The sequence below is a fragment of the Lynx rufus genome, unplaced genomic scaffold, assembly GCF_022079265.1.
Source record: "Lynx rufus isolate CCGP_SWC_20201006 ecotype Redwood Valley unplaced genomic scaffold, mLynRuf1.p SCAF_1, whole genome shotgun sequence".
NCBI lineage: Eukaryota > Metazoa > Chordata > Mammalia > Carnivora > Felidae > Lynx > Lynx rufus.
Window position 1 is genome coordinate 138165904 of NW_025814823.1, and position 10257 is coordinate 138176160.

The window sequence follows — 10257 nt, forward strand, 5'->3', positions numbered from 1 at the left end:
CAGGTCAGCAGACATGAGGGAACTTTCTGCCGTCTCCTGGCCCTAAAATACATCGTCTTAACTAACAACCAAGAGGGAGGGAGAAGGAATTGTGCAGACTGAGAGATGAACAGAGGGGCTTACGTGAAGCCTGGACGCCTGAGCGTCTGCAATCACTCAGGACAAGCCTCGGGAAGTGGGCTTCTGAGGAGGTGGGGTAGGTGGGGAGAGGGGGCGCTGGAATGTGGAGCTGGCGTGCCCCGTACAGTGGGCGTGTGCATTTCCTCGCTTGAGGCCGACTCCATCTGATGCAAGACCAACTTCCATACTGCAGAGGGCAGCAGAGAGCAGCAGTGAACAGGCCCTAATTCCACAGGAGGGAGGTGTTTTCAGCCCGCTAACCTGCCGATCAGCACCCTAAGTTGCTCCGAGGTGGCCCTGACAGGAAGGACCAGAAGGACCAGGAGATACTCATGTCTGTCCCGTGCTACTCAGGAATGACTGGCTAGGACTTTTCAAGCGCCTGGGGGGAAATCTGCAGCCACTTGCCCCTGCCCCTGTGATTGTGTTTTCTCCTTTTGTAAGCAGCATGAGCATTGTTTAAGCACCTTCCAATAAGCTGTCTCATCAACTTTTGTGGGGAGTCTGTGAGGTGAATGGGATTTGTAGGACCATGTTATAGTCGAGGAAACCGATGCCCAGAGATGTGAACACCTGTCCAACCGTCGAAAGCTAGTTAGTGGCAGAACGGGACTTAAACCTGAGTCTCCTAAAAGCAAATACTGGTTAACTTCTCATCTGCTCCACGTTTCCAGTGGAGGCGCACTGTGGCTCACTCTTTGAAAATATCAACTTTAAATATTGATTTAAAAAATCATTTCAGTAGGAAGTATGCCCTGAAGAATGGTTCTGTACCAGAATACAACAATAATTGGCTTAGTTGCCCACTGAATACACACTGGTATCTTCAAATGAAGAGAACGTTAGAGTTTTCAAGTGACATCTGCGTTGCTCGCTTAGAGTGTTGGTTAAGTGAAAGGTGTGTTTCTCCTGAACTACAAACAAAGGGATGTATCAACACTCCTGTTTTGTATGCAAACAGGTGTTCTCAGGAGTTGTGTTTTCAGACTCACAATATAGAAACAGACTACAGGATGCCTGGGTTGCCCGGTTGGTTGGACTGCCGACTACAGCTCAGGTCATGATCTCGCGGTCTGTGAGTTCGAGCCCCGCATCGGGCTCTGTGCTGACAGCTCAGAGCCTGGAGCCTGTGCTCGCTCTCTCTCTCTCTCTCTCTCTCTCTCAAAAATAATAAACATTAAAAAAAGAAAAAAGAAAAAAAGAAACAGACTACATTATAGGACCCAAAACTGAGCTAACATTTTTCTACCATTATCCCCCAATTGGCAATTGTATTACTCATTCACTTACCCATCACTTTAAATTACTGTTACAAATCTGAATTCTACTACCTTTCTGGCAACTGATTTCTTTCTTTCTTTCTTTCTTTCTTTCTTTCTTTCTTTCTTTCTTTCTTTCTTCCTTTCTTTTTCTTCAGTTATATAGTAATCTATCACCCTGGAGTTTATACATTGTTTCATGGTTGTATGTCTTGAAATAACAGTTTAGTAAAAATTAAAATGATGGTAACCTGGTGAGAGTTGGGGCCTGCAGTAATTTTCCAAGTGTGCAGAGGTTCCTTCAGTACCCAGGTTGGAGGAACCCACCCCAGAGAGAGCTTTCCTATGTCCCTGTTGCACCCCCTTCCCACTCCACGATGGCTCGCCTCTGAGAACTGCTTACAGATCTCTTTCCTTCCTCTTTTTTCTTCAGGGCGGTCAGCCCTGACTCCTCTCTTACTGTAACTCCACTCTTAGCTCCTGTGCCCGTCAGGGGCCTCTCTTTCTTGGGAAAAGTGTTGAGATCCTACTCTAGTCCAGTTACCTTGTTTTACACCTGAAGAAGCTGGGGCCTAGATGGATAAAGTGACTCTAGTTCAAGGGTACTGGAGACTACAGCTGGCATTCCTGCACAGGGAAGCAGCAGTCATTACTCCCCAAGGCCTGCTGGTCTCCTGTTCCTAACGTAGGAGGGAGTCTCGTTACAAAGTCTAGTGACGAAAGGCACTGCGAGGAGAAAGTGATTACTGGTTCAGTCGACTCCTCACCTGCCTGCCGACATGGTGCCCGAGACCTCCTGTGTCCTCCAGCAGGCACCTGTGACTAATGGCACAGTGGGCACAGTGGCGGCACGGGGCTGGAATCGTGAACCTAGGCTCGGATCTGCTAAGGCGGTCGTCAGCACCCTTGTGTGAGTCACCGCCCCTCTACAGGCCTCCATTTCCTGTTCTATAAAATGGTCAGGATCACAGTAGAATTCGGATGTCTCCCAATCTTCTCTAAATATGAGAGTCCCTTGGAGTGTTTCTTAAAAACCCAAATTCCTGGGCTCCGGCCCAGATCTGGAATACCCAGGGGAGAAGCCTGGCAATGTGTGTTTAACAAGGGCTCCGGCTCATTGTTATCAGCAGGAAAACGCAGAACCAGATGAACCCTGGGGCCTCTGCCAACTCCAAGATTCTGTCAACAAAAGCCTCCAATTCACCACAAGTGTGGCTCTGAGAGGAAGGGCCTGCACTCAGGGTCAGCTCTCGCCCCTAACAGGATTGCTATCAGAGCTGTGAGTGAGTCAGCCAGCAGGGACTGCGGGACTAAGAAAACAAAATGGGTGAGCTTAATCAGAGGGATTAATTGAGAGAGGGCAAAGGCAGGCTTGCAAGGAGGGACAGAGGCTAGGGTGAGGAGCAGAAGTGAGCTTTTCTGGGTGACGGGTGGTGCGGGCTGGCCACGTGGAGGAGGTCTGGCCTGGAGGGAGCCAGCTGCACTTTCTTCAAGGCTTTCGGTGTTTCCGTTTCAGAAGATGGGTATTTGTCCAGTGTGGCATGTAGATTAGTGGTGGCTGGGCTTCAGGGGGATCAATAGTCAGAAATAGACGTGCAGAGGGGGCCCTTGGGTGGCTCAGTTGGTTAAGCCTCCGACTTCAGCTCAGGTCATGATCTCGCTGTTCCCGAGTTCGAGTCCCGCGTTGGGCTCTGTGCTGACAGCTCAGAGACTGGAGCCTGTTTCAGATTCTTTGTCTCCCTCTCTCTCTCTGCCCCTCTCCGACTCATGCTCTATCTCTCTCTCTCTCAAAAATAAACATTAAAAAAAAGAAAGAAATAGACATGCAGAGATAAAGGGCCTAAAGGAAAACTTATTCTGACACTTGTTAAAATGGTAAGGAAGACTTCATTTGAGACTATTTCAGTAGGAAGAGAGAGTGAACTCAACTCCACCTATAAGCAAAGACAACTGGGGATGTACAGCCAGTGAGCAGAGTGAGGGGGTCTATGGATGGAAAGTTACTAAGAGGAACTTGGTTAGCCATCAAGGGTAGGGGGATCCTTGCTAATGCAGGCCAACATGACCAACTATCAAGGGCAAGGGATTCTTAGTAAACTGGCTTAGGAGATTTGTGCCAAGACTGGACTCAGCAGGCCAAGGTCAAGGGCAGTAGACAAAAGCCAAAGTCAAGGTCAAAACAAGAAGAGGGCTCAGAGGAGCTTGACTCAAGTTTGGTCAGGGGGTGAGATCTCCCATGGTTGAGATGAGGTAGTAAAAAGCTAGTAGGATTTGTCTCTGTCAGGCTAAAGAAGCTGACTGAGAGGAAGAACCATCCTTATGAAAATATGCAGGATTGAACTGGGGGCTGGTGTTGCTTGATAGAGGTAATGTTAATAATAATATAATAGTAATAATTATAGCTCTTATTTATTAATTATCATGTGCTAGTATGAACATTATCTCAAATCTTTAGAAAAACCCTCAGACTATATTAGTTTTTTAATTTTTACAGGTGAGAAAACTTGGGCTCAGGAAAAGCATTGTCAAAGTCAGGAGTTGAATCCGGGTTCATCTGATTCTGAAACTCTCATTGTTTTCACTATGGCATAAATCTTATATATAGCAGTTTGTAAAGTGAATGGATTTATAGAGTGAATGAATACATGAACACACGTACTTTTTTCCAGTCTGAAATAGTTCTCCAGATGAAAACATTCTTTTTGTCTCTGACAAGCCTTAAAAACTGCATGAGCCTCTTAACCACCCTAACTTGGCCTCTCTCTCTGTCACTGTCACGTGGCCTCGGCTTCAACAGTGTAGTTTTGTTTTGTTTCATGTGACTGAGATGCCTAATGGGTGGGGTTAACGGACTCGAAGCCTGGAAAACTCAGTGCACAGCTGAGCACATTGGAAACCCTGAAAACTAACGAGGACTGAAGGGTAGAGCGCAGATCTCCTTGGTGTGCGGATGCCCTGGGGTTACTACATCCTTTTGCCTGTTTCTGACTAAAGGCCACTGGTCAAAGTGAGAGAGAAGCCTTGTGACTTCTGCGTGGAGAAGACTTCGTTCCTTTGTTCCTGCTGTCTGTGGTGAGACAGCTTGTCGCCAAGAACGCACCGGTGATTTGAATACCCCAATGGCTAGAAATATTAAGAGCTAATCCAAACCATCAGAATTGTTGGCTCCCACTCTAGCAAAGAAGGATAAACAAAATCTTTCTCAACTGGGAAATGGTTCAGGATTAATTTTCATGGCATTTCCAGCCCATCAAAGATAAGCTTTCAACACCGGAATGTTTCACTCAAATTTTTCTCACAGGCTTCATTGTTTTGTTAATCAAGCTTATCACAAGGGTAGCATCTTTGTATCTGTATTGCTAATTAGATTCTTTCAAACCATGTTGACATTTTGGTCGTTTTGAAACCATCTTTTTTTTTTTTTTTTTTTTTCCTTTTCGTGCACTAGGTCATGTCTTATTAACCTCTTTGAAGATTTGGCTGTCTTTTTAGGGATATTTGAATCATACTGATTTGTGTGCTTATAAAATATGCAGTGAGGACAGATCGACAGAAGGCTGGAATGGAGAAGAAGGAAATAAAGCGCGTGTTGTTAAGTTTCTATCTATGCCACAAACTATAAAAGGTCACACACATAAAATAATGGTATGGGCTATTACACCAGTTGTTTTCTGTTAGTCTCAGCTGATTGATGGTGATCCTATCAGCTAGGAATGCCGGCAACCTTTTCCATCCGTGGCAACCCTCACGGACATTTCCCCCACCTGCACCTACCGCGCCTGCCCTGGGGCTCCTATTATGTCTGCAAATTACAGCTCAACTACAACCGCCAGGGAACAAAAAAAAAAAAACAAGATTTATTACTCACAAGTCCTGGAGGGTACATGGCACACCTAGGCTCATATACCCAGGTCAGTAGGGGAGAGAAAGGTAAAGAGAGAGAGAGAGCCTTCTTCATTTATGGGGTTGAGGATGCTGCCTTGTGTCTCAAGGCTTCCCTCCTGGAGAATTCTAACGCTAGAATTAAAATATAACCTAGTTCCTGGCATTATTATCTGATCCCCATTTAAAATAAACGCTTGGGGGCGCCTGGGTGGCGCAGTCGGTTAAGCGTCCGACTTCAGCCAGGTCACGATCTCGCGGTCTGTGAGTTCGAGCCCCGCGTCAGGCTCTGGGCTGATGGCTCAGAGCCCGGAGCCTGCTTCTGGTTCTGTGTCTCCCTCTCTCTCTGCCCCTCCCCCGTTCATGCTCTGTCTCTCTCTGTCTCAAAAATAAATAAACGTTAAAAAAAATTTAATAAAAAAAATAAACTCTTGTAGTTATATTTGCTTCAAACAGGTCACCATTTATTTCACCAGCTCCTAGGTGTTTTTGAGGTTGACAGTTTCTGGATCCTTTCTGGAGGGGTCAGTGTCACATTCGTACTGCATCATGACTGCCACTTGGCGGCCAGTTATTGTATGACACATCTCAGAGCATCTGATTGGTTAAAGCTCCATAACACACTTGCACTCTAGTCGCCAGGGGAGGCTGGGGTAAGGAGGGTGGGGAAGCTAGGAAAGAACGCACCCTGACTTCTTTGCTTCTCTAAAGGGAGGCGATTGGAGACATTGTCTTGGGAGCACAAAGGTATTGGTGAATCTAACTACACAAAATAAAATATATACGCTCTGAAAAAATTAACATAAAGCCCAAAGCTAGAACCCAAATGACAAATCAAATTGGTTTTGGGGATACACTGGAACACTTTAAGATGAATCAACGAGTCTTCTGTTTACTTACATCTATGCACAGAAGAAGAGAAAAAGAGTTCTAAGACAGTTATTTTTAAGCAAAAGGGAATAACAGTTCATATTTTCTACTTACAAAGCTCCATGTGAATGCAGTTACCCATGACTACTAGGCAGCATACAAAGTTTTCAGAGATTAAAAAGCTGTGTTTAAAAGGCATTGTTTCTCCACTGAATCGCAGGGGTAACTTCGTCTATATTAGCTGACAGACCGGTGCAGATCCTTCTTTAGACTATATTCTATATCATTGGTTTATTTGTTTTGTCACTGCCTGTGTTAACTGCTGTAGCTTTATATGGTAAGTCTGGATATCTGACCATTTTACTCTTCTAACTTTGTTCTTCTTCAAGAAGAACTTCTTCAAGTTTTGGCTATTTTAGGCACCTGAAGTTTGAGATGCCAATATTAATGTGGCCAAATCAACATCCTTTTGTTGATGTTTATGGTATCTTTTCCTAGTTTTTTACTTTCAATCTACCTTCATCCTTATATTTCAAGTTTGTTTCTTTAAAATAGCAAATGGTGATTCTTGCTTGGTTTCCTTGGTCCAGTCTCTCAACCTTTGTCTTTTCTTTGTTTTGTTTTTGTTTTTTAAGTAGGCTTCATACCCAGCGTGGACCCCATTGCGGGGCTTGGACTCATGACCTTGAGATCAAGACCTGATCTGAGATCAAGAGTCAGACACTTAACCAACTGAGTCACCCAGAGGCCCCTCTCAACCTTTGTTTTTTAACTGTAATGTTTAGTCCTTGTACATTTAATGTTGAATTTAAGTTTACCATCTTGCTAGTTGTTTTCTATTTGTCCTATCTATGTTTCCATATTTCTTGCTTCCTCCTTCTTTCAAATCAATCAAGCATTTTTTTATTATTCCATTTTCTCTTCTTTTGCTTATCTACTTATGGCTCCTGGTCAGGGCTCTCCACAGGTATTGTGTTTGTTCCCCTTTTTCCCCTTCTTAACAGATGCTGGTGTTTCTCCCCACTCAGCCCAAGGGCTACAGAAGATGCTGGCTCTCAGTTGAGTTGGGTATGACTGGTAGATGCTCAGCTAGTCTCAATCTCCATAGCTGGTTCGGGAACGAGCATGTAAGCCTGTCGTAAATGAGACTAGAGGAGTGGTTTTCTGGAAACTTCCGGAGAAGTTCTTCCTCACTCTTCTGGAAGGGGGATGGGACACCTCCTTCTCTCATTGAACTAGACAGAAATGGAGAAGCATATGGCCCTTGTTATTAGACACCACACCATGGCCCTGAGGGGAACCAGCTTTAGGACGGGGCTGAATTGTGGCCCACAGAGTGCACAGACCGAAACAACCTGGGTCTTACTTGACATTGTTGCTTTGCTACGTCAGCCAACTTTGAAGTCCTCCTAACTCTGGACTTCCTCCTATGTGAGCAAATACATTTACTTATTTGTTTAAGCCACCTCAAGTGGGTTTTATTTTACACATGAAAGCATTCTGACAGATACGAGAAGTACACGTTACTTTTATATTCAGAAAAAATAAAGATAAAGGTCAGGGATTCTGACCTTGGCTTCCTGAAGCCACAGAAATAAGTTTCTTTCCCAAATCAATTCCTATTTGACATCAACTTTTCTTATCAATTACTTCATATTGCGTTGAGGTTAGTGAATTTGTACTGCATTCTCTCCCTGACTAGATCCTGAGGTGCAGGGGCCGTGACTTCAGCACCTGGCACAAACTTTGACATTTGTGTTCTACTGTTTCTCGTAAGGCAACAGCAGTTGCTATATTTGACTTTTCCCCCATGTAGGAGGCTGTGTGAAAACAGACCACACACAGTACATGGTGCTTTCTTGGGGAGGACCCCAGTCATCTTATCGACACAGGGAAGGCAACGGTATCTTCTAAGAAGAACCTAGAATGGCACAAAGGGAGTGGTTTATTCTCTGAAGGAGGCAGTAAGGCCAAACTCTGGCCCAAACGAGCTCTTCGCTAAATACCACCAACCTGTTCCTGAAGTGGCTGAGGGACCTCGGAGGCAGGAGATCACTGAGACAGGGGTACATGTGATTGACTTCATTTTTGTTGACAGTCTCCTTGGCAGAGGGGCAAACACAGCGTCACCACGTATGAGAAGATCAAAGTTTTCATAACAGGCACACATCATGGAAGAGGGTTACCCAGCCTTGTCCTTGTGGAGGAACCCATGAGCGAGTGTGAATTCTGGATAGCCAGTGCTTTAGTCAATATCCGTGTCCCGAAGGAAATCCTAGAACAAAGGAATAACAAGTTCTTTGGCATTTGTTGGTAATAGACTACTGTCCCGGGTGTTCAGGGCTCTTTTCTTATCCAAAAGATAAGCAAAATAAGTTAACAACTGTATGGCATCAGAAATGCGTCTTTCGGAAACACAAATTAATAAAGGATGTGCAGTTATAACTAACAGCTCATTGACGGACAAAAGCTGAGTTATTCATGTGTTATTCATGTTTACCTTTATAAAAGAGAGCATGTACCAACAGGCTAGAGAGAAAGGATAAGCTAGGTTCTTTCATAACGTTACTTTGTAGACAGGGTGGCAATGTGAAAGGCAAATGTTAGAATGTGGTTTGGAACATGCTGGTTCTACCAGCCACAGCAAGGTTGGCACTCTTGGCTGTACATGAGAATCACCCAGGAAGCTATTACATGCCCCCGCTTGGCATCCCAGATGAATAAAACGGATTCTCCGGGAGACCCCGGCCTTAGCATTTTCAACCGCCCTCCAGATGATTCCATTGTGCATCCCACCTTGAGAACCAATTGTCCTTAGAGTGGAGCCTCTGCTACTCTCAGATCCTCTGCCCTCTGTTTCTCCTCAGGACATAGAAGGCTCTGTTGTGTCCATGAGGAGGACTAATGTGGGGACACAGCAGGACAATTAGTGTGTGATAAACCCAGTACCAGGCATTTTAGGGCCTTGAACATGCCTCAGTTAACCATTCATTTAAATTTATGTTTATTTTTGAGAGAGCGAGCGAGAGCGAGCGAGTGAGCAGGGGAGGGGCAGAGAGAGAGGGAGACACAGAGTCTGAAGCAGGCTCCAGGCTCTAAGCTGTCAGCACAGAGCCTGATGTGGGGTTCGAACCAATGAACCTGAGATCATGACCTGGGCAGAAGTCCAATGCTCAACCAACTAAGCCATCCAGGAGCCCCGACACAGCATTTTTAACTTGTCCTCAGGATGTGTGGGACAACAGGAGATGATTTTGAACAAAACCAAACTCGCTGGGAGGAGTTTTGGTTTTTTTTTAAGTTTATTTAAGAAAGAAATGGAGCACGTGTACACACACACACACACACACACACATACACACACACGAGTGAGTGGTGGAGGGGCAGAGACAGAAGGAGAGAGAGAATCCCAATCAGGCTCTGCACTGTCAATGCAGAGTCCGACTTGGGCCTCAATCCCATGAAATGTAAGATCATGATCTGAGCCCAAAACAAGAGTTGGACCTTAAGTGAGCCGCCCAGGCTCCCCAGAGGCAGATTCTATGTAAGGTCTTCAAGGCAGGGCAGTGAAAATGTCCCTGTGGGTCCCCACCACTGCATCTCCTGAGTCCAACCCAAATCTACCATGGCGTATGAGCTCAATAAATGTGTATTGAAGGATTGAATGACTGTTGAGGGGAAATTTCTTATTTCAAATATTTAACCTTTTGGACAAGAGACAGTGAACAGAAGACGGACTGAGTACCAATAAGGACTTTATGACACTTTCCATGAATTGATTCTGGTATATGTAATAGGTCCGACTATTCTCAGTGGATGTGAAAAAGAAACATAATGGACACATGTAAAATGTTGAGATGCTTTCCAGGCCCATAATGTAATATGAGCAAATATGTCTGAATGGAGAGCAATTTCACTGAATTTATGAATAAAAAATAAAACATGGGGCAAAGGTATCAAACGGTGGTCTATCCTTTTCACAGGGACAACTCAGAAAGCAATGGGTTTGGGATGGTCTACTGTGAATGTAATAATTATGTATCCAATTGTAATTTCAATTCCATTAAATATAAAATCACCAATAATCAAGTTTCTTGTTCGGAGTCACTGACGAGGTTATGCAGGT